The sequence below is a fragment of the Neoarius graeffei genome, chromosome 9, assembly GCF_027579695.1.
Source record: "Neoarius graeffei isolate fNeoGra1 chromosome 9, fNeoGra1.pri, whole genome shotgun sequence".
NCBI classification, from domain to species: domain Eukaryota; kingdom Metazoa; phylum Chordata; class Actinopteri; order Siluriformes; family Ariidae; genus Neoarius; species Neoarius graeffei.
The window spans coordinates 11,206,544-11,232,045 of NC_083577.1; the positions used below are offsets into that span (position 1 = coordinate 11,206,544).

Consider the following 25,502-nt stretch of genomic DNA (forward strand, 5'->3'; position numbering starts at 1 on the left):
CACAAAATGGGCTCAGGAATATTTCCAGAGAACATTATCTGTGAACACAATTCACCGTGTCATCCGCTGTTGCCAGCTAAAACTCTATAGTTCAAAGAAGAAGCCGTATCTAAACATGATCCAGAAGCGCAGATGTCTTCTCTGGGCCAAGGCTCATTTAAAATGGACTGTGGCAAAGTGGAAAACTGTTCTGTGGTCAGACAAATCAAAATTTGAAGTTCTTTATGGAAATCAGGGACGCCGTGTTATTCGGACTAAAGAGGAGAAGGACGACTCAAGTTGTTATCAGAGCTCAGTTCAGAAGCCTGCATCTCTGATGGTATGGGGTTGCATTAGTGCGTGTGGCATGGGCAGCTTACACATCTGGAAAGACACCATCAATGCTGAAAGGTATATCCAGGTTCTAGAGCAACATATGCTCCCATCCAGATGATGTCTCTTTCAAGGAAGACCTTGCATTTTCCAACATGACAATGCCAAACCACATGCTGCATCAATTACAGCATCATGGCTGCGTAGAAGAAGGGTCTGGGTACTGAACTGGCCAGCCTGCAGTCCAGATCTTTCACCCATAGAAAACATTTGGTACATCATAAAATGGAAGATATGACAAAAAAGACCTAAGACAGTTGAACAACTAGAATCCTACATTAGACAAGAATGAGTTAACATTCCTATCCCTAAACTTGAGCAACTTGTCTCCTCAGTGCCCAGACGTTTACAGACTGTTGTAAAGAGAAAAGGGGATGTCTCACAGTGGTAAACATGGCCTTGTCCCAACTTTTTTGAGACGTGTTGCTGTCATGAAATTTAAAATCACCTAATTTTTCTCTATAAATGATACATTTTCTCAGTTTAAACATTTGATATATCATCTGTGTTCTATTCTGAATAAAATATGGAATTTTGAAACTTCCACATCATTGCATTCTGTTTTTATTTACAATTTCTACTTTGTCACAACTTTTTTGGAATCGGGGTTGTACCGGTAATTCTATTTAAGCCAGTGATGTTGATCTATATCAGGGGTGTTCAAATTGATCCATAAAGGGCCGTGTGGCTGCAGGTTTTCATTCCAGCCATGCAGCAGCACACCTGACTTGGCTCATTCAATCAACTGAACTGTCTTCACACAGTCAAATACTTGCAGCCACACCCACCCTTGATTAAAGGGTGGGTGTGTCAGTTGATTGAATAAGCCAAATCAGGGTGCTGCTGCATGGCTGGAATGAAAACCTGCAGCCACACGGCCCTTTATGGATCAATTTGAACACCCCTGATCTATATGCTCTAAATCTATATTGACTGTCACTAAGTAGTTTATGTTTGTCAATTAATTTATCCAATCGGTTATTGAAAAGTTTTTCGAGAATTTTGGAGAATTGCAGAAGTAGTGAGACAGGTCTGTAGTTTGTGAAGTGGTGTTTGCTCCCAGATTTGTACAGAGGAATGACTTTTGCTGTTTTCATTCTGTTTGGAAATGTACCGGTTAGAAATGACAAATTACATGTGAATGGTTTGAATATTCCATCAATAAAATTTTTCAATATCATCATGTCAATGTCATCACAGTCAGGAGATTTTTTGTTCATACATTTCCCAACAATATCAACAATTTAAATTTCTTCCACTGCTGTGAGGAACATTGAAAAAGGATTATGATCTATCAAATTGCCCAGATTTTCAACATTTGTTCCTGGATCCGGGATTTGTTCTGCTAAGATCTGTCCTACATTTACAAAGTGATGGTTGAAGCTACTACCACATCCATATTATATTCATCTTTGTCATTATTAAGAAACTACCTTGGATAATTTATGTCTTGACCCATTTTTTTATAATACTGTTCAAAGTGCTCCAAATTTCTTTGATATTATTTCTGTTTTCGTCTATGTAATTCCAAGATGGCAGCACGTGCACATGCAGCGGCTCCTCTCTGTCCCGACAGAACGGTGTTTTCATGTTTGTGTTTTAAAACAGTGTGTATCTGTTCATCTTTGTCGCGTCCATCAGTCTCAAGGCGCACATACTCCCGTGAGTTTCTGCTCGACATCAGCAGAACTATATTCACGGATATAAATCCAGCAGATGTGGAAGTGCTATGCGGCTACGGTTTGCTCTGGAGGCCTGCTCAATCACCGACCCCCACTCCTGCATCCAGCCCGCAGTGGAAGCGCCACAGGCGGAACATTCGGAAGCAGAGGAGAGGCAAGCGTGGATGTATCCGAGCTAGGCTAGCGGTTAGCCCTCACCAGCCAGCTATCCCTACCATCACTCTGGCCAACGTACGCTCGCTGGACAACAAGCTGGATGATGTCCACCTGCTCCGCTCATCTTTTAAGTCTGTGAGTGAGTGCTGTGTCCTTGTGTTTGTGGAAACATGGCTTAACGACAGCGTCCTGGACTGTGCCATTCAGCTAGCCCAGCTAACATGCTACCGGTCAGACAGAGCGCTAGTCGAGGGGGGGGAGACTCGTGGTGGAGGACTCTGTGTTTACATCAGTGATGCCTGGTGCCATGATGCTGTTGCGGTCTGCAAACCCTGCTTACCTCTGGTGGAGTTTATGATTATTAAGTGCCGGCCATTCTACCTGCCGAGGGAATTTACAGCCATATTGCTGGTAGCATTATACATCCCTCCCGGCTCCAATAACAACAGGAGTGAAGCACTGAATGAACTCTATCAGCACATCAGTGAGCAGCAGACAGCCCACCCAGATGCTTTCCTCATCCTGGCTGGGGATTTCAATCATGCAAACCCCAAAAGCGTGTTTCCAAAACTCTATGGACATATCAACTTTCCCACACGTGGAAACAATACTCTGGACAATGTTTACACCATGCATAAAGATGCCTACAAAGCCCTATTCCTCCCCCACCTTGGGGCCTCAGATCACTCCACTATTATGCTAATGCAAGCATACAGGCCGCTGGTTAAAGTCACCAAACCAGCTACAAAACAGATACGTGTGTGGCCAGAGGGGTCCTCAGAGGCACCCCAGGACTGTTTTTCCACCACTGACTGGAGCATGTTCAGACAGGCGGCCACCTACAGCAACATCACAGATCTCCAGGAGTATACGGAGACCGTCACTGCCTACATGAGGAAGTGCATGGATGACATTACGGTCACCAGACCCATCTCCATTCAGGCCAATCAGAAGCCATGGCTGACAGGGGAAGTCCACAGGCTCCTGAGGGCTCGGAACGTCGCCTTCAGAGCTGGGGACAAGGTGGGCCTGAGGACAGCTAGGGCCAATCAAGGCATCAGGGTGGCCAAGAGACAGTATTCCAGGCACATTGCTGACCATTTCAACGACAGCAGAGACACCAGGAACCTGTGGCGGGGGATTCAGACCATCACAGCCTACAAGCCCTCGCCGAAGACCTGTGACAACTCCACGTCTCTGCTGAATCAGTTGAACGACTTCTTCGCTCGCTTTGAGGCAGACAACAGCACCACGGCACAGAAGACCCCACCACCTCCCGGCGAAAAGGTGTTGATGCTGTCCCCAGACAGCATGAGGAGAGCTCTCAGGACGACAAATGCACAAAAAGCCCCGGGTTCTGATAACATTCCTGGTTGTGTCCTGAGAGACTGTGCCGAGGAGCTCACAGATGTCTTTACAGATATCTTCAACATCTCGTCGAGCCAGGCTGTTGTCCCAACAGGTACGTGCCTCAAAACCACCACCATCATCCCGGTCCTGAAGAAGCCGTCTCCCTCCTGCTTCAATGACTACTGCCCTGTCGCACTCACTCCCATCCTCATGAAGTGCTTTGAGCGGCTAGTCATGAGGCATATCAAGTCTGCCCTCCCCCCTGCCCTGGACCCTTTCCAGTTTGCATATCAGTCCAACCGTTCAACCGATGATGCCATCTCCACTGCCCTCCACTCAGCCCACACCCACCTGGAGACAAAAGACTCGTATGTCAGAATGCTGTTCATAGACTTTAGCTCAGCATTCAACACAATCATTCCTCAGCAACTCATTCATAAACTGGACCAGCTGGGACTCAGCACCTCACTGTGCAACTGGCTGCTGGACTTCCTGACGGGGAGACCACAGATTGTACGGGTCGGCAGCAACTCCTCCAGCACCATCACACTGAACACGGGGGGCCCCAAGGATGTGTGCTAAGCCCCCTCCTCTTCACTATGCTGACCCATGACTGCACACCAACATCCAGCTCAAATCTCTTCATTAAGTTTGAGGATGACACGACTGTGGTGGGTCTCATCAACAATGGCGATGAGACAATCGACAGGAGTGAGTTGAGCCACTTGGCCATATGGTGCAAGGACAACAATCTCCGTCTGAACATGGAGAAGACGAAGGAGATTGTTGTGGACTTCAGGAGAGAGCACACCCAGCATGCTCCACTATCTATCGATGGTGCTGCAGTGGAGAGGGTGAGCAGCACCAAGTTTCTGGGTGTGCACATCTCTGAAGACCTGTCCTGGAGCAACTACACCACATCACTGGCCAAAAAAGCCCAACAGCGTCTGTACTTCCTCTGCAAACTGAGGAGAGCAAGAGCCCCAGCCCCCGTCATGCACACTTTCTACAGAGGCACCATTGAGAACATTCTGACCAGCTGCATCACCGTGTGGTATGGCGCCTGCACCGTGTCCTGCTGCAAGTCTCTGCAGCACATCGTGAGAGCAGCTGAGAGGATCATTGGTGTCTCTCTCCCTTCTCTAATGGATATTTATAACTCCCGCCTCACCTGCAAAGCCATCAGGATTGCAGGTGACCCCACCCACCCATCTCACAGCCTCTTCAGTCTGCTGCCATCGGGGAGGAGACTGCGGAGTCTCCAGGCCAAAACCAGCAGGCTCAAGAACAGTTTCTTTCACCAGGCAGTCAGGAGGCTCAACTCCCTCCCTGTTCTGCCCCTCCTCCCCCCTCTGCCCCCTGCCACAGATTCTGCTCGCACACCCCCCTGCCCCCCCTTCAGCATCTGACATGTCATCCTCACAGTTTCCCCCCAACACACACACACACACACACACACACACATCTCAGCGTTCATTAACACACTGAACTCAGGGATCGCACATCTCACTTTACCTCGCTCATTTGCACTATTCCGCACTACCTCGTCTTAACAGCTGCTAGTTTGTTTATACTGCTTATTTCATGTTTACCTGCTATACCTCAAGTGCCCTTGACTGTTTGTCTATTTGAACCAATTCATCTGTGTGTGTGTGTGTGTGTGTGTGTGTGTGTGTGTGTGTATATAATGCATGTATATATGAGTGTTTAGTCTACGTCTAGTTCATATCTAGAGTGTTTATACTGTTTATATTGTCTGCTTGAGTGTTTAGTCTTTGTCTAATTTTTAACTAGTGTTTACACTGTTTATATTGTCTGAGTGTTTAGTTTATACTGTTTATTTATGCTGTTTATATTGTTTGTCTGAGTGTTTAGTCTATGTCTAGTTCCTATCTAGAGTGTTTATACTGTTTATATTGTCTCGTCTCGTCTCGTCTCCTTCCGCTTATCCAGGACCGGGTCGCGGAGGCAGCAGTCTAAGCATGGAAGCCCAAACTTCCCTTTCCCCAGACACCTCGGCCAGCTCCTCGGGAAGAACACCGAGGCGTTCCCAGGCCAGCCGAGAGACATAGTCCCTCCAGCGTGTCCTGGGTCTTCCCCGGGGCCTCCTCCCGGGGGGACATGCCTGGAACACCTCCCCAGGGAGGCGTCCAGGAGGCATCCGAAAAAGATGCCCGAGCCACCTCAGCTGGTTCCTCTCGATGTGGAGGAGCAGCGGCTCTACTCCGAGCTCCTCCCGAGTGACTGTGCTTCTCACCCTATCTCTAAGGGAGTGCCCAGCCACCCTGCGAAGGAAACTCATTTCAGCCGCTTGTATCCGCGATCTTGTTCTTTCTGTCATTACCCAAAGCTCATGACCATAGGTGAGAGTCGGAACGTAGATCGACCGGTAAATTGAGAGCTTCGCCTTTTGGCTCAGCTCCTTCTTCACCACGACGGACCGGTAAAGCGACCGCATCACTGCGGAGGCTGCACCGATCCGCCTGTCGATCTCACGCTCCATCCTTCCCTCACTCGTGAACAAGATCCCGAGATACTTAAACTCCTCCACTTGAGGCAGGACTTCTCCACCAACCTGGAGAGGGCAAGCCACCCTTTTCCGGTCGAGAACCATGGCCTCGGACTTGGAGGTGCTGATTCTCATCCCAGCCGCTTCACACTCGACTGCAAACCGCCCCAGTGCATGCTGAAGGTCCTGGTTTGAAGAAGCCAACAGGACAACATCATCCGCAAAAAGCAGAGATGAAATCCTGTGGTTCCCAAACAGGATTCCTTCCGGCCCCTGGCTGCGCCTAGAAATTCTGTCCATAAAAATTATGAACAGAACCGGTGACAAAGGGCAGCCCTGACGGAGTCCAACATGCACTGGGAACAGGTCTGACTTACTGCCGGCAATGCGAACCAGACTCCTGCTCCGTTCGTACAGGGACCGGACAGCCCTTAGCAAAGAGCCCCGAACCCCATACTCCCGAAGCACCCCCCACAGAATACCACGGGGGACACGGTCGAATGCCTTCTCCAGATCCACAAAGCACATGTGGACTGGTTGGGCAAACTCCCATGAACCCTCGAGCACCCTATGAAGGGTATAGAGCTGGTCCAGTGTTCCGCGACCAGGACGAAAACCGCATTGTTCCTCCTGGATCCGAGGTTCGACTATCGGTCGAATTCTCCTCTCCAGTACCCTGGAGTAAACTTTCCCTGGGAGGCTGAGAAGTGTGATTCCCCTATAATTGGAGCACACTCTCCGGTCCCCTTTCTTAAAAAGAGGGACCACCACCCCAGTCTGCCACTCCAGAGGCACTGTCCCCGACCGCCACGCGATGTTGCAGAGGCGTGTCAACCAAGACAGCCCCACAACATCCAGAGACTTGAGATACTCAGGGCGGATCTCATCCACCCCCGGTGCCTTGCCACCGAGGAGCTTGCAAACCACCTCAGTGACTTCGGCTTGGGTAATGGACGAGTCCACCTCTGAGTCATCAGCCTCAGTCTCCTCAGTGGAAGACATGGCGGTGGGATTGAGGAGATCCTCAAAGTATTCCTTCCACCGCCCGACAATGTCCCCAGTCGAGGTCAACAGCTCCCCACCCGCACTGTAAACAGTGTTGGCAGAGTACTGCTTCCCCCTCCTGAGGCGCCGGACGGTTTGCCAGAATTTCTTCGAGGCCGACCGATAGTCCTTCTCCATGGCCTCCCCGAACTCCTCCCAGTTCCGAGTTTTTGCCTCCGCAACTGCCCGAGCTGCAGCACGCCTGGCCTGCCGATACCCGTCGGCTGCCTCAGGAGTCCCGGAGGTCAACATGGCCCGATAGGACTCCTTCTTCAGCTTGACGGCATCCCTTACTTCCGGTGTCCACCACCGGGTTCGGGGATTGCCGCCACGACAGGCACCGGAGACCTTGCGGCCACAGCTCCGAACAGCTGCGTCCACAATGGAGGTAGAGAACATGGTCCACTCAGACTCAATGTCCCCCGCCTCCCTCGGAAGCTGGGAAAAGCTCTCCCGGAGGTGGGAGTTAAAGACCTCCCCAACAGAGTGCTCGGCCAGACGTTCCCAGCAGACCCTCACCATACGTTTGGGCCTGCCAGGTCTGTCCAGCTTCCTCCTCCGCCAGCGGATCCAACTCACCACCAGGTGGTGATCAGTTGACAACTCAGCCCCTCTCTTCACCCGAGTGTCCAAGACATAGGGTCGGAGATCAGATGACACGACTACAAAGTCGATCATCGACCTCCGACCTAAGGTGTCCTGGTGCCACGTGCACTTATGGACACCCCTATGCTCGAACATGGTGTTCGTTATGGACAAACTGTGACTAGCACAGAAGTCCAATAACAAAACACCACTCGGGTTCAGATCGGGGAGGCCGTTCCTCCCAACCACGCCCCTCCAGGTGTCACTGTCATCGCCCACGTGAGCATTGAAGTCCCCCAGTAGCACAATGGAGTCCCCAGTCTGAGCACCCCTCAGTACCTCTCCCAGGGACTCCAAGAAGGCCGGATACTCTATACTGCTATTTGGCCCGTAGGCACAAACAACAGCAAGAGCCCTCTCCCCAATCCGAAGGCGCAGAGAGGCGACCCTCTCGTTCACTGGGGTAAACTCCAACACATGGCGGCTGAGCTGGGGAGCTATAAGGAAGCCCACACCAGCCCGCCGCCGCTCACCATGGGCGACTCCAGAGAAGTGGAAAGTCCAGCCCCTCTCGAGGAGCTGGGTTCCAGAGCCCAAGCTGTGCGTGGAGGTGAGCCCGACTATCTCTAGCCGGTACCTCTCAACCTCCCGCACAAGCTCAGGCTCCTTCCCCCCCAGCGAAGTGACATTCCATGTCCCAACAGCCAGCCGCTGTGTCCGGGGGTCAGGTCGTCGAGGCCCCTGCCTTCGACTGCCACCCAATCCACACTGCACCAAACCCCTACTGCTACCTCTGTGGGTGGTGAACCCACAGGAGGTCGGGCCCACGTCGCCTCTTCGGGCTGATGTTTATATTTTTTTTTTTTTTTTTTTTTTTTTTAATTATTCTATTTTTATTTTTATTTATTGCATTGCCTGTTTGCACTGTGGGTCAGAGAGGACTGAAATTTCATCTGTGCTGTATGTCGAGCATGTATAGCATATTTGACAATAAAGTTGACTTGACTTGACTTGACTTGACTATATCACAGTCCGGTCCAGTCCATCCATGCCTTAGACTGTGGGACTTCCATGCCAGCGCCAGGCTGGATCCAGGACAGGAGTTCAGTCCTGCCTTGCTGAAGGCCATTTCCCTAACCGGGGCTCTCACACCTGCTACCACTCCTCTCCCATCAGCCAGGGCTTTTTAAGAACTATTTGGAGCTACTCCATTTGCCAGACTGTCTCTTGTAGACTTTCCTTGCCTCGCTACAGTTCATTGGTATTGTGTCTTCTTGATTCCGCCTGCCTGAATTTCTCCTTGTTTTTACCTGCTCCTGTGTTTTTGACCTCCTGGCCTGTTTTTTTTTTGACTACCAATTTTTGCCTGAGCCACACTGTACCTTTTGCCTTTCTGCCATCTACTTCATTAAAGAAGTTTTCTCTTTACATTGCCTGTTTTCTGAGTCTGCTTTTGGGTCCTCACTTCACCTCAGCTCACCATTCCTGACAGTCTAATTTCTTATATTAGTTAATTAATTTTTTTATATCTATCCTCTGCCTCTTTAGTTTTCTGCTTTATGAACTCTCTATACAATGTATTTTTCTTTTTACGGGCATTTTGTAAACCCCATGGACATACTGTATGTTTGACTTTTTTACTGTATTGAACAATTGGGCAATTTTTATTACATGAGGTAAATATCTTCAAGAATTCCTCATATGCAGGGGTCACCAAACTACGGCCCAAGGGCCAGATCCAGCCTGCCACCCCCCTTTGACCGGCCCCCCAGCCCCTCTGCCCCCCATCACTTGAACCGGCCCTATGAGGCAATCCCCAAAAGTGGTCATGGCCTATTTTTTTTAAATTGCTTTTTGGCAAATAATAACATGTCTGCATCTTGTATTTTGTTGATTTTATCAATTAAAATTGATATTTAGTTATAAAATGAACTATTCATATTTTCCGAATTTTCGTCATATGCTCGCGCTCAAGCAGTGACAGGCAGCGCATGCACAGAGAACTGTCAGTGTTCAGGACAGCAAAATGGCTAGCGGTCAGCGAAAAGCTGACAGAGAGTGCAGAGTTTTTAAAGAACAGTGGACCACCGATTATTTTTTCGTTCAGTGTAAGGACCGTGCAGTTTACAGGGATGCAAACAGCGCGCCTTTTGGCGGATGGCGCCTTTTTCACGGCTGAATCGCGCAGATCCGAATTTTTTTTTTTGGGGGGGGGGGGGGGGGGGGCGTTGGAGTGTCTGATTATAATTTCAAAGTAAATTCTGTATTAAAATTACTAAATAAGCAAATCCATTACAGTCCATGAAACAGGAAGTATAAGGATGAGGAAAAAACAGTTTAAATCGGGAAGCTGAGCACATTTGCGCAGTCCTCCCCCTCAGGCTGCACAAATGTGCGCAGCTTCCCGATTTAAACTGTTTTTTTCCTCATCCTTATACTTCCTGTTTCATGGACTGTAACGGATTTGCTTATTTAGTAATTTTAATACAGAATTTACTTTGAAATTATAATCAGACACTCCAACGCCCCCTAAAAAAAAATTCGGATCTGCGCGATTCAGCCGTGAAAAAGGCGCCATCCGCCAAAAGGCGCGCTGTTTGCATCCCTGAGTTTATCTTGTATGTAAAGAAAGTGTGCCGGTTTTCAAAGAATATAATCTGCGTCGTCACTATGAAACCCGCCACAAAGAGTATGCTGGTTTGGGAGGGCAAACAAGAGAAGACAGGATTCGGAGGATGAAATGCGGACTGGCTGCACAACAGAATGTATTCCTTCACCAAACCCAGATCAACCAGGCTGCTGTCTGAGCTAGCTATAAGGTAGCTCACCTACTAGCTACCCATGGAAAGCCGTATACTGATGGGGACTTTGTTAAAGTATGCATGCTTGCTGTGGCCGAGGAGGTGTGTCCCGACAAGAAGGATGCGCTCAACGCGGTGAGTCTCTCCGCACCTACTATGACCAGGCGAACCGAAGATTTGGGGGACAACGTGTATGACCAGCTGAATGAGAAAGCGTCAGAATTCAAGTTTTTTGCTTTGGCCATGGATGAGAGCAATGACGTGCAGGACACAGCACAACTGCTGTGATCTATTGATCCATTGCTCATATTATTATAATTTCACTGTTTTTTTAAAATGTATTTATTTTATAGGCCTATTTATTTGACCTTTATTAAGTGCTGCATACAATTATTATTTATATTATTAATAATATCAACAGGCCTACCTACAATTTATAATTTTCCACTCACCTTTGCCAGTGTCAATCACCTCAAATAGGCAGATGTTTCTTACCTTGACAGCTTTGATATTATTTTTATTAGAAAATAAATAAATGGAATATCAGTGGTATTTCAAATTAAAACAAAGTGTGAAGACTTGATTACTACTTTTGCAAACCACTAGTAAAGATAAACAAATATGTGCCAGGAATCAAGTGTTGATATAGTAGTATGGATATAGTTGTGGGGATGGCCGTGCCAGGCTAGTAATCTCTACTACACAATGAGGCCTGCTGGTGGTCATATTTGTCTGGGTCATACAATTCTATGTGATATAGCTGACCCGACCCCGGCCCCCATCACAGTCAGGAACGACAATGTGGCCCCCAGAGAAAAAAGTTTGGTGACCCCTGCTCATATGCGTTATTTGTCTTTTTTAGTCAGAATATTCATCCCAGTTTTGTGCCAGCAAGTCATTTTTAAGTGTCCACTGATTCCTCTGATCTAAGTTATCTGAAAAGTTTTGTGTTTTCCAGTTTATTATTCCCAAATTGTTTCATAAACTGGTAAATGATCACTGATATCGTTATCAATAGTCCACTTACTAAATTGTCATTAATACTGTGAGTGAATGTATTGTCTATGAGGGTGGCTCCACGTTAGGTGATTCTGCTGGGTCTAGTAACTTTTGGGAATAAGGCCATACTGTACACTGTGTTGATAAAATTGTCTGTCATTTTGTGTTTATTTGGATTGAGCAGGTCAATGTTGAAGTCTTCATATATGAAGACTGTTTTGTGAATCACTTTTGAAGACATTTCCTCTATCCAGTTGTTGAAGACCTCAGTAGTCTGGAGCTCTATATATAAAACTAACAATTAAATTTTTGTTTCTCTCTGCAAATTTCAACTGTTATACATTCCAGTGTGTTGTCCAGGGGCGTGAGAAGCATTTTTAATGTGGGGGGGACACATTGGCGGGGGGTCCTCCCCCAGAAAATTTTTAATTAATTAGATGCCATTTCCTGCATTCTGGTGTATTTTTAACAGGTTGTTAAACACCTAATTTTACCTACAAAAGTCACTTAATTCAATGACTATTTTAGAGACTCAACAATAAGTCCTCATTCAACTAGTCCATATATTCATCAGCCTGTTTTTAAACCCACCGCTACGCCTAAGATGATGAGATGAATGTGACATAATTTATCACCAACAATGACTTTATGGGTGCATTTTACTTTTTATTTTGTGTTTTCTATTTAGTTTTAGATGTAACACAACATGCCACTGGGCCAAGCAATAGTGACACTCAACTGTATGTTTAAAAATAAGAATATTCATAATTTCACACAATGACCAGGCATGACATGGCATCATGCAAACTTCATAACACAAAATCACACTGTGTCAAGCAACGGTGACACATAAAAAATAACTTCACACAATGGACAGGTGCAATTTTGTTCACCACCAACAGTAACTTTAGTGGGTGCATTTTACTTTTTTCCGATTTAGTGATACTCGTAACAAAAATGGCATGGCATCATGCAGTCTTCATAACAAAAAATTACTCTGTGTCAAGCAATGATGCATAAAAGAGAACTTCACACAATCAACAAGTGCAGTTTTGTCAACCTACATGCAATGGTGGTACTACAGTAACATTTACAGATTAGTATAACAAATAGATTTTTAGATATAACTCCTTCTTACATTGGTGCCACCACAATTTCTATCACTTCATAACTTTTATCCCCCTTTCCTTCACAATCCACCTGGAATAACATCCATCTCTCTCCACTGCTTTCCTTTCTACTATTCCTTCCCCATACACTGATTTCCCATCTTACTTTCCAGAAAACTGGCAAAGACCAGACAAAACAAGGAATCAATAAATATCATCAGAGCAGACTTAACCTCATTCTTGGCATTACAGTAAGGCAGGCCTACTGGGTTTGAATTAAATGATAGCTAACATTAAGCTAGCTGATACATCTAACATTGTAAAGAATGTCCTTATGTCCATTGTGTCTGGGGAGGGAGCAAATACTGCAAACAATTCATCATCAACCAAGAATACCCCATTAGGCTAAGCTTATTTCATTGTTTAGTTGAATATTAATTTAACGTGTCCTAGGGTTAATTTTGAGGGCATATAACAAAAGAATAAGGTTTTAGCAAAAGCTAGGCATTGTGAGGTTGCAATGTGGCTGACGTCACCTCCTCCACTTTCCAGCAGCTGCACCAACATTTCTCTGCTGGGTGAACTAATATTTTATGTTAAATGTGGGGGGGTCCAAACGAAGAATTATGAAATGTGAGGGGGACACGTCCCCTTCACATTCAATGGTGGCGACTCCCATGGTGTTGTCAATTACTGTTGCTATACTTTCCATCACATTGTGGATAGGGCCTTGAAATTCAAATATAGCCACTCCCCCTCCACTCTTGTTTTGTCTATTTATGTAGTTGAATTCATAGCCCTCCAGCTCAAAGTTCATGCCTTTGACGTTATGTATCCAAGTTTCAGATATTGCTACGATGCTGAACGGTTGCGAAAACTGATGTAGATATTCCTTAATGAGATTGAAATTTGCATACATGCTCATGATTTTCCCCAAAGCGTTTTAATGTATCGGGCCTGATACGCTTGCTCTGCCTGCCGATACTTTTAGTCGTTTTAGTTAAAATCTGATACGCTTAGATTTATATGGATACGTTAAATTTCCTACCCACAAGTAACTACCAGTAGATACACAGGAGAGCAAATAACAGAGCCATTTACATATTGACTGATATTTGTGTTAAACAAGCAGTCTTTTTTTGCAATGTTCGTGTTGATTCTGTCAAAGTAATATGTCTGCGTGGTATGATGTAAACAAACTAATCTGTTGGCTATGTCAAGATCACGTGTTCAAACCATCCAATAAAAATATCGAAAGACAATGTCAGACATCCCGGAATTTTCCGATTCATTATAAGCGATCTCATTGGCTGCCGATGTTGTCCCCCACCAGACGGACAAAGCTGACTGATTTATTTGATAGACTATTCTGTTTCTGTTTAGATTGTGAAAGAGGCTTCTCCTGCCTAAAGAGAATAAAGACTCCAGCGAGGAATAAGCTAGGAGAAGACTTGCTGGACAATTTGATCCACATCAGCATGGATGACAGCGAGATGGACTATGAGAGGGTTGCCCAACATTGGGACAAGCAAAAGCCAAGGAGAATTAATCTGGTTTAAAGGAGTAGAAAACTTAATTCATTAGTTTGGGTTTGCAGAAAGATTATGTACTTATAAACACTCTCACGAAGTGAAGTCCAAATGTGTCAAATATAGCATAATTTCAAATAATAATCATAAGCATTTTTGACAGTGTGATGTCACTCGGATCCATTTAACAAAAGAAGGCTCCAGATTATTCTTTTGTTAAAGGGTCACAGTGACATCACACTGCCAAATATACTTATCATTATTATTTGAAATTATGTTATGTTATGTTATGTTATGTTACATTCATGAAGAGAATTTGTTAATAAGTTAATAATCTTTCTGCAAACTTAAATGTATGAATTAAGTTTTCCTTTAAATATGTTTTAATCTTAATCTAGTCCATTTAATAAAGTGCCAAAATTTAAACTTTATAATATGCAATTGCCTTACTTTTTTCAGTGTATCTTAGTTATACGTATATTATGGTAATTGCATCAGAAACATTCTAAATCATTATAGTAATACAGCAACTTATTTTAAGGTGGCAGTTCTTAGGTTCAGATACCTTTGTGATCAACAGGAGGTCATGATGATCGATTCTCTTCATTGGATTGCATAAGATGGAGCAAACCACTGTTCATATTTTCATGCACATTTTTGTTACAACACTACTTGATCATAGATAATTAAGGTATCCCTGTAGATTTTCAATCTATCATATACCTAAGCAATCTATAACAAAACAGTTTAACTTGCATGTTGAACTTTAAGGTGAAATTTCAAATGTATATACATTAATCCTATTTAGGTCAGAAATCATTGAAACACTGGTAAAATCTATCCTATAATCATGTATCTAAAACCTCTCAGAGACCCTGAAAATGCACCTGAGAGCATCTATTTTCAAAAAATTTTCTGCTATTGAAGTGGATAATTGAGAGTTTGCCATCTGCTTTAATGCTCCGATTGAACTGTTCATCAGTGTAATAATAGCAGTTGTTGTTAATGGCAGAGAAGAAATTATTGTCTAGGTCTATATCATATTCCAAATCCTGTGATTTGTAATCAGTGCACTCAAATGATTTTAGTTCCAATAAATCCTGTTCCGTAATCCTCTGAGATGTGGCTTATGGTCCCACTCATGATGGTCACTGATACTTTTCCAGGTCCTTGATGTTTTTTTAACAACCAATACTTTGGCCTCCTCAGGTGTACCGTTTAGCTTAATAAACACCTTACAGTTTGTAGTCCAAGTGTTCTGAATTTTCTTTAAGACGCGTGTACTCCTGGCTATATCCACATTTTGTTTGGTCAGATGCTCGTTTATGTAGACATTGGATCCCTTTAGCTTATACCCTTGCTTTAATAGTGCAGTATTATGTTTCCTGTTGACAAACCTCATGATGATGGTCTGCTTGTCGCTGGTGTTCCTCCTTGGTAGCGGGTGGCAAGCCTCGATGTTATCACAGTCGAGGCGAATTCCCTTGGACTGTAGGAAAGCAGCTACCTGCTGCTCCGTGGAGCTCACATCCAGCTCCCTGGGCTCCCCCCCGTTGATAGCGGTCACCTCCCAAGCGTATGACTGAGGTTTTACCTGGAACCTGGTGACGACAACGTTGTTCATTCTGGAGTATTGCTCCAGGTCGGCTACTCGGCTTTCCAGGTAGGCAATCCACTTGTCTTTCTCTACACTCTGGATCCACAGCATTTTCACTTCCTCCACCAAGTCCAATATGCTCTTCTGCTGCAGCCTGACAGCAGAAACTTATTCAGTTATGAAGTTGAGTGACTTTTTTATGTCATCGACTTCCTCAGCAGTGGGGATCTTCTTTGGACCCATGTAGCCCAGTAGCAAGTTGCTGGGACAGCCAGCTTTCGCTGGTCAGCTGTTAGCACAGCCAGCTGTTAGCCTAGTCAGCTGCCTTATTGCCTTACTAATTAAAAAAATATATATCCAAAAGTTTTCAGAATGTCATACTTGTCATACAGTCTAAGCGCCACCATTTTCTCCTGCGACTGTGTAGGTCAAAGAAGCTGTGTATGCACAAAGAAGCTGTGCATTCAAGTCAGTGAAAGTGACTGGTCAATCCAGTTTCCTCTGGATGCTCTGGTTTCCTCCAAAGACATGCAGGTTAGGCTCTGTGTCAGCCCTGTGATGACCTGGTGACTTGTCCAGGGTGTACCCTGCCTCTTGCTCATAGTCAGCTGGGATAGGCTTCAGCTTGCCTGTGACCCTGTACAGGACAAGTGGCTACAGATAATGGATGGATGCCATGTTTATTGTTTCCAAAGTTTGACAGCATCTGCATTAAAATGGTTAGCCTATGCTTCTCTCCTAGCTTTTGCTTCTTGATCCTATTCATATACATATTGAGCATATATGGTATATGAGCCTATATGGTATTTGGCAGACACTTTTGTCCAAAGTGACTTATAATATATAAACACTTATTAGTAAACCAATACAATAATACAGTCACTCTACTCTGACATAGCCTACCTTCCAGATGATGGCTGCTGTATGACTATAGGATTTATTTCCCTTTTTTTCCTCTGGCTAGGCTCAACCTCAGCCTTTAAGAAAAATATATATATATACATTTTGCCAATTTGATTACTGTGTAGATAATTGTACACCTCCATGCTTTTGAAGTTCCTTAGCTCCTCACCATCAAGGCCCTTGCTAAGAATAAAATAACTGACAATGTCGATGTAGCTGACGCTGGGCCACAACTTCATGTTGTCTATCCATTCCGGGAGGGTAGACAGATGAGGTACTTTAATCGTATTATCCCCAGAGCACATCAGAAAATAGGACCCGTGTAACCATCTTTTAGTCATCTTTGAGCTTAACTACCTAGCAGTTAGCATTAGCTACAAACATCAACACAGTGGAGCAGAAGAAAGATCCCGGCTTCCACTATGACTCAGCAATGAATCATGGGAAAGGTCAGAGTTTGGGAAAGTTGTGGATACAGTGAGAATGTGATAGCAGTTTGAATCGGGGAGGTAAGGAAGGGATTTGCTTCCTCGATGTGTATGTGATCTTATCTTTTTACAGCTTTCATCTTTTTATGGCACTCTTATGACAGTGTTCCATTTCCTTTCATTATTTTTTCTGTGTAAAATGACTTGATAATTACTCAGGATTTGTAAATGTCAATAACATGTTTCTGTGTAAATGGTAATGCAACATACGGTAGGTGGGTCGTGTCACTGTTTCAGTCTTCTTCTTTTGGCTGTTCCTGTTAGGGATCACCACAGCAGATCCATTCCACATATTTGATTTGCTGCATATTTGTTTCCTGACGCAACCCTCTCCAGTCTATCCAGGCTTGGAACTGGCACTAAGTACGCACTGGCTTGTGCAACCCCAGTGGCTGGGTATTTTACCTAATCTGCATGTCTTTGGATGGTGGGGGAAACGGGAGCACCCAAAGGAAACCAACACACACACAGGGACAACATGAAAACTCCACACAGAGAGTCCCCTGTCAGTCATGGGGTTTGAACCTGGAACCTTTTTGCTGTGAGGTGACAGTGCTAAACACTACACCATTTAAGTGACCACTTCAAAAAGTAAACATCAAAGCTTTTTTTTCCCCTGCATTTATCATCCTTTATTTTCTTCATCTTTTACAGATTTATTCTCTTTTATGACACTCTTGTGACTCCATATATATAACCTAAGACATTGAGTAGATTGGTGCTCAATGAAAATAACCAGCAGCAGGATGGTGTGAAGAAGTGGAGTCCCTGTTTCTCTGTCACATAACAAGCTTTTTTTTTTGTCTCATTAACTTTGGGAGAGAGAAAAAAGAGAGGCTGGTGAGGGGATGAATGTTCATAGCTGCTATAAAGTGAGATTTCCTGAAACAACTTGAAATCTGACTTGCTCCACAAGATTAAATTTAAACTATGAATCAGTAAAGATATGATGGGTCATTTTTTAATAAATAAAGTGTTGACAAATTGCTGTTGTAATAAGAGAATAATTTTGAGGTAGAATGTTATTGGAAAATAATCAACTTATGCATAGTAACAGTAACTCATCATAGTGCTGTATTACTTGAGACCGGTCTCAAGGCCACTTTTCTCAGAATCGACTGCATTTTTAGTCGCTCTTGTGTTGGTCTCAGACATAGAGGACTCAGGATTTTATTTCAAATGTGACCAATAACGTGACTCATTGCTAATTTTAAATCATTCTTCCTGTTAACAGCCATCACCCCTCCTCCACCCCTTTGCACACACTGCCCAGATAGCAGAGGGACGTTGAAACGGCACCGATTCTTGGTCAGAATGGTCGGTTTCCGTCGTAAGTCAGAAAATCAACGCTGAAACGGCGCCGTGAAACGTCGATTTCTCCGCCGTCGGAGAAGGTCGATTTATCACTGTTGAATCACCGTGGGTAAAGGTTGATCTGTCGACCGTCAGAGAAGGTCGAATATACGATGTTGAACCATCGTCACTTTTGCCGGCCAGTTTTCAACATTGGTAGGATGAGCAACTAATTGTTCAGAATATAAATTGCCACTGTTTGTCTTATCCTGCTTACACATAGATACGAGTAAATGATATAAGTATAAGTGATAATGATAAGTAAATGATAAAAAAAGAACAAAAACCAGTTTACTTTCTTAATTCAGCAATGGATTTGACCTTTGAAAGTTTTTTTGCAAATAATTTAACATTTCCAAGATGATCATAAATTAATTCTAATTTATAATTATAATTTATAATTATAATTATTTAATTCATAATGTCCCATAATGCAGTGCGATTACCACTGCTGTTTACTGGATGACGTCATTTTCGTTATATACCTGGGTGCACGTGAAACTCCCACACCACTCGGTTGGATCGCGACTCTCTTGTGGATCGGCCTGCTGTTACACTTGGACCATTGAGAAAAACACTGGACCACGCTACATTTTCATTCATCCCTGGACATCTGGTACGTACCATTATTCAGTCACTATTAATAAAGGGAATTTCGAATACAATTTCAAGCAGTTTAAGAAGTTATGATGAACTTCAGTCATATCACGCGTTGGAGAAATTTCCCTCAACTAGTATCCATTTGAAACAACAATGATGCAGATGCATTATTCAATCGAAAAACGAGTCGAAGTAGTTGTCTTGTTGGAGTGAAAACTTAGCGTTTAAATCGAGCATGTAGGCCTAGGTCGCATGTCGTTTCGAGCTGACCTGTTCTTTTGTGTAGCCATGGGTCGCGCCTCGCGGCCATGAACTTTAAAGATTATCCAGCTACCAACGCTTCTGTAGTGACCACTTTGTTTGAGGTACCACGAACAAAATTGCTTATATTCCCTCAACTAATACAATAAACATGCAGATGCATTGTTTAGTCGAAAACTAGTCAAAGTAGTGGTCTTGATGGAGTGAAAACAAAGCATTTCAATCGAGTATATAGGCCGTGGTTATAACCGGTAGCTCTATACCCGGCTTGAGGGGGCTGGGCTTTGTAACGCTGTAGGCCTATACTGCCCTACAAAGCCAAAAGACCTTAACTCATCAGACTCATTACAGGCTTCTGCCTTGGTTTTCCCTTTGCTTTTGGAAGTTACGGTAAAAACGACGTCTTATTGTTACCAGAAAAAAACAGAAATGACTCGAAATAATTCATCACATGATACAACTGATGTCCTCTGTTCCAAAAATGGCAATAACTCATGTTGACCTTAAGTGATATTAAGGTCTTTTGGCTTTGTAGGGCAGTATGGGTCGCAGCCATTAGAACATGACTCCAGACATTGTTAAAACATTGTTGGTATTAAAACAGAACTTTCTATAAAACAATTGTTTGAACTGTGTGTGTGTGTGTGTGTGTGTGTGTGTGTAAGGTTATTTCAAATGTAATGACGTAAATGTTGTTGTCTTTGTTCCCCCCATGTTTACCTCAATGGAACCTGAAGACCACTACCCCGTCATTCCCTCAAAAGGTACTGCAGACATTTATTTCTTTAGGGGAGAGAACATGGCTTCTTATTGGTCAAAAAGAAGACGTGTTGTGACAGCTACTGAAATGTCAGAAAGGCAGATTCTGTCCGATTTTGAGTCAGCTCTGGGTAATCCTGCTGCTCAAGTCTCTCCTTCAATTGCATCACCCAGGCCTGCATCATCAATGGGTTTAGATGAGGATGGTGGGGATTCTGTTGAGTTGGGAGGGTGCAGTGATGCAGAGTCTGACAGCAGTAGCATGTCTTCAGAGGGTGACAGTGACAGTCATATTGATGGTGACTCTTTTGAAGAGTCAGGGCTTCACCAAAAATTAAAACACTGGGCTGCATCATTCTCTGTGCCTTTGATTGCCATTACTGCTCTGTTGACCATTTTGAGAACAAGCCACCCTGAACTGCCCAAGGATGCTAGGACCTTATTGGGCACTAAGCCTGCAGTACCATTACAGACCGTAGGTAATGGGGAATACTTCCATTTTGGCTTGGCAAAGGGAATTTTGTCCAAATTAAGCACCATCCATTTACCAGATGTTATTCAAACAATAAGAGTTCAATTTAACATCGATGGTCTCCCTATTTTCAAAAGCACCAGGCTTCAGTTTTGGCCTATTTTGGCACTGATTGATTGCGATTACACCAGAACACCGTTTTTAGTTGGCATCTTTTGTGGCCCTGGAAAACCCTCCAATGTGTTTGATTATCTGACGCAGTTTGTTAAAGACCTCTCTGATCTGCTTTGCAATGGGGTAACATTTGGAGGTAGAAAGCTGAGGGTGGCCATTTCATCCTTCATTTGTGATGCTCCTGCTTGAGCATTTGTAAAACAAATTAAATGCCATAATGGGTACTCCGGATGCGATAAATGCCATCAGACTGGTATTTGGCAGAAAAAAATGACGTATCCTGAGACTGATGTTAGGCTAAGGTCAGACGAGGAGTTTGAAAATATGGTAGATGAGGACCACCACATCAACAGAAGTCCTCTGACGGGTCTGGTGAAAATGGTGTCTGCCTTCCCAATAGATTATATGCATTTATGTTGCCTTGGCGTTATGAAAAAGTTGATACATTTTTGGATGAGGGGGAAAAACTCTACAAGGCAGCCTACAAGAGCCATTAAAGCCATCTCCGAAAAGTTAATACAGCTTCGTCCCTATACTCCAGCTGAATTTGCACGGAAACCCCGTGAACTCGCCGAAACTGATAGGTGGAAAGCGGCAGAGCTCCGCCAATTTATGATTTACAGTGGGCCATTAGTTCTGAGGGACATTCTTCCACAAGATCTCTATGAAAACTTCATGTTGTTTTCTGTGGCCATGTTTTTGCTACTCACACCAAACATTTCTGAAAGTATGGTTTGTTTTTCCGAAAAATTGTTAATGGCTTTTGTAAAGCATTTTGGAGAGGTGTATGGTAAAGACGAGATTGTATTTAGCATACATCAAACAATACATCTGACACAGGAGTACCGCCAGTATGGTTCCCTAGACAACATCTCATCCTTTCATTACGAGAATTATTTCGGTAAACTAAAAAAAATGCTACGCAAGCCATCTCAACCTTTACAACAGGTTGTCAAACGCCTTTCAGAGGAGCCAGTTTGTTTATTTCCACCACCACCTACACAACCACAGTTGTTACACCCACACCAGGAGGGCCCATTACCCCAACACTTAAGTTCTGGCCAGCAATTTAAAAAAGTGCATTTCAATGATTTCTGTTTTTCTTCAAAGCAGGGCGATGATTGCCTAGTGATTAAAAATGAAATCGTAATGGTGAAAAACATAATTAAACATGGTGACTCTGTCTTTGTGGTTTACATGAAATTCAAGAGGAGGGAGTCATATTTCCACTATCCTTGCCCCTCCACAAGCATTGGCTGCTACAGAGTATTTGGCATAGACAGCTGCCTTAACGTTGACCGGCTTGAGGTTGTCCAGGGCAAATGTGTGTTGTTCCCAGATGGAGAGACCTTTGTGGCAATCCCTCTTCGTCACCATTCGTAAACCTATATGGGAAGAAAAAAAAAAAAAACCCACACACAAAGAAACATATCTTTACTTATGCATTAGAAGGAATCTGGACAGTTGGAGTACTCCAGCTGGATGGCAGGCACTAACTATCCTTTCCATGGAGTACTTTTTTTATTTTTTTTATTATAGATGGCACAGATTTGGAAAGTTGTGGAATTCCAAGACCGGAGTGCAGCAGTTGTGTCGTCCAGCTGGGTGGTAGATGTTGACGGAGAAGTGGGATGCTACTGGCCACCCTTTGGCGGAAACAAAGCTGTGAAGGCCGCCATGAACTGCACCCCCACGGGACAAGGATGGTGATTCCATCAAAAAATAAGGGTGCTGGCAACCTGTGGTGAGCTGCATAGCTACTTCATTAAACCAATGACAATACTTCAATACTGCATTAAGCCAATTTCATTAAGACTGCCTTCCCTTTCAGGCACCTTTGCCAAAGCAAGATGTTACCTGACCCGATCGCTTGAGGAAGGCTACCTTACAGCAGACCTGCAATCGGATGATGGTGAGATGGGGCCAAGGAAAAGACGGTAAAAGTGTTTTCTTTTTTAAATCACAACTTGCAGTTATAAGTTAAATTACTGTTTCATTTGTGTTTTGAGCTGTGTCAGTAAGGTCCTGGGTTTGTTTTTAAGACCAAACAAAAGGTATTTGGAGGAGGACAGCGAGGAGGAGGCAGGACCAAGCCGTAGGGGGAGGAGGCCACCATCTATTGACACCACTCAGCTGGACAGCGAGTGGCAATTCCCCTCCCTTAATGAGGGTGACTATCTGTACCACTTGTTGTTGTTGTTCTACTAAAGACCTAGAAGTTGTCTGAAATAATAATGCTTTCATTTCCGTCTTCAGACACCCAGCCAGGCCTGTTTCTTCACAGCCAGCCATTAACTCATGGTAACTATGCATTTCCTTTATTTATGCCAGAAATTAAAATACCAATGAGTAAGTGAAGATATGTTTTGATCAACTGACTGCTTACTATTTTTCAGATTCACCGTCGTCAGAAACCCCGCCAGGCCCTTTCCTTCACAGCCAGCCACTAACCCATGGTAACTATGCATTGCCTTGATTTATGCCATAAGCGACTAAAAAAACAAAACAAAACAACAAACAAATATCTATGTAGATGCGTTTTGATCAACTGACTATACAATTTTTCAGATTCACCCCAGCCACGTCACCGCTTCCATGGTAAGTCAAAGAGGAAATCAATCAATCAACATGAAAAGTGTGAATTTAGAACAGAAATTAAATTAAGGCGCACCTTGAAGTGAACTAAATTGTACTCTCTGATATTTCAGCCACACCTCTGCCATCGCAACAGGAGAACAATCAGTTGCTGCGTGGTGAGTCCACAACTGTAATCACTGGTCATAAATGACCAGCAATGTGAAATAAAAGTCCTAATGTTTGGTGTTACTTAACAGCTCTCCTTGGCCAGCTGAGGGAGGAAAACTGACTGCTTACTATTTTTCAGATTCACCGTCTTCAGAAACCCCGCCAGGCCCTTTCCTTCACAGCCAGCCACTAACCCATGGTAACTATGCATTGCCTTTATTTATGCCAAAAACGGCAAAAAAACAAAAAAACGACAAACAAATATCTATGTAGATGCATTTTGATCAACTGACTATACAATTTTTCAGATTCACCCCAGCCACGTCACCGCTTCCATGGTAAATCAAAGAGGAAATCAATCAATCAACATGAAAATTGTGAATTTAGAACAGAAATTAAATTAAGGCGCACCTTGAAGTGAACTAAATTGTACTCTCTGATATTTCAGCCACACCTCTGCCATCGCAACAGGGGAACAATCAGTTGCTGCGTGGTGAGTCATCAACTGTAATCACTGTTCAAAAATGACCAGCAATATGAAATAAAAGTCCTAATGTTTGGTGTTACTTAACAGACATGGGCATCAGCACAGTCATCGCTCTCCTTGGCCAGCTGAGGGAGGAAAACAGGGAGCTGAAGGGGGAAGTAGGAAGGCTGGCGCAAGAGGTCAGGGCCCTAAGGAGAGAGATGGGGAGACAAGACACACCCCAGACATCGTCCCTAATCAAGCTCCCACTCTCCACCATGGAGGAGTTTTTGGCAGCAGAGGCCCTGGTGAAGGAAGATGCCAAACAAAAGCAGCTAATGGTACTTATTGAGTCTTTCCTTTCCAGTCATCTGCAACACCTGCAAAAAGAAACACAAATACTTAATATCATTGTGAATCAATGAAACAATGATAAACACTGAATACTTTCTCATTATTGTCTTCATGCTACATTTTATTCTATCAGGTGTCTACCTTAGCCCTTTGAGGAGGAACCGACGTAGGGGTCACAGTGAGGCAGATGCTGCGTAGCCTCCTGGTCAACAGCTAGGCCAGCCAATTTAACTGGGCTGGAAAGGGGGAAAAAACTGCGTTTAAGGACACCAAGATCCATGATGTCCTGTTTGGTAGGTTATGCATGTGCACAAAGCTGTAAAAGAGGGTAAAATAGTAAGCTGTCGCAAGTACTTGCACACTACTTCTAAACGTTCTTTGATAACTCCTTCACTAACTGTAACATTACGATTATAACGACAACGACAAACATATTGTGAAAGATGCAAAGGATTAAAAAGGATTAAGAAACTCACCAGGCGCCTTACTCAGAAAAAGCAGGTGTGCAGGCAAGTCCGGGAGGCTGACTGAGTGACGAACGGTCCGGTAGTGGCATTTCTATTTCCGCTTTGTGTCAATGGGGAAATTAAAATGTTTTTTTTTTAATCCCGTTTAAATTGTCACAAGATTCACATCTATGGTTTCTGATTTTTACATATATTTTCTGTACTAGTACCATTACTTGCCACCTACCACTAGAGTGTGATGTGCATAGTCTTAACAACTCAAACTTTAACAATTATCACCATGCAAAGTCTCAATGTTGTTTTGTTCTTTTTCTTTCAGATGCTCTACAAAAGCAGCTGCCAGGGAGCACACACACTACTTTTAGTGACGCAATCAAGAAGTGGCTTAAGTATGCGCCAGAGAGAGAGGGAGGGATGAGGAGACGTGAGGTAGGGTGGCATTTAGAAACCCATAGCCTACTGCTGACTTTCTTTATCAATGCTGCATCAAATTAATTTTGGTTATGTTTTTCTGTTTCCATGTACAGGTGTCTGCACCGCAAGAGGAATATAGGCCACAATTATAAATTATAAATAAATCATAAAATGTTTCTAAGAACTTGTTCAAGTGTGTTCTGTTCCTTATAAATGTTAAAAGTTATGCCTCATTAGATAGCTTGACAAACATTAGGAGAGGTGCATTGTTGCATGCATTTTTATATCCTGTTGTACATAAAACAGGACGTAG

The 25,502-nt window shown here is 43.9% G+C and overlaps 2 long non-coding RNA genes across 2 annotated transcripts; both read left to right on the top strand.

Annotated features, from left to right (window-relative positions):
- The first annotated feature begins 22,945 nt into the window (after positions 1-22,945).
- Positions 22,946-23,476, top strand: LOC132891132 (uncharacterized). Its single transcript, XR_009655281.1, has 4 exons — positions 22,946-23,044; positions 23,140-23,199; positions 23,312-23,341; positions 23,452-23,476. It is a non-coding gene; the product is annotated as an uncharacterized LOC132891132 (long non-coding RNA).
- A 755-nt stretch (positions 23,477-24,231) lies between these two features.
- LOC132891133 (uncharacterized) lies at positions 24,232-25,171 on the top strand. The gene is made up of 3 exons (XR_009655282.1): positions 24,232-24,295; positions 24,442-24,601; positions 25,095-25,171. It is a non-coding gene; the product is annotated as an uncharacterized LOC132891133 (long non-coding RNA).
- Positions 25,172-25,502: the final 331 nt, after the last annotated feature.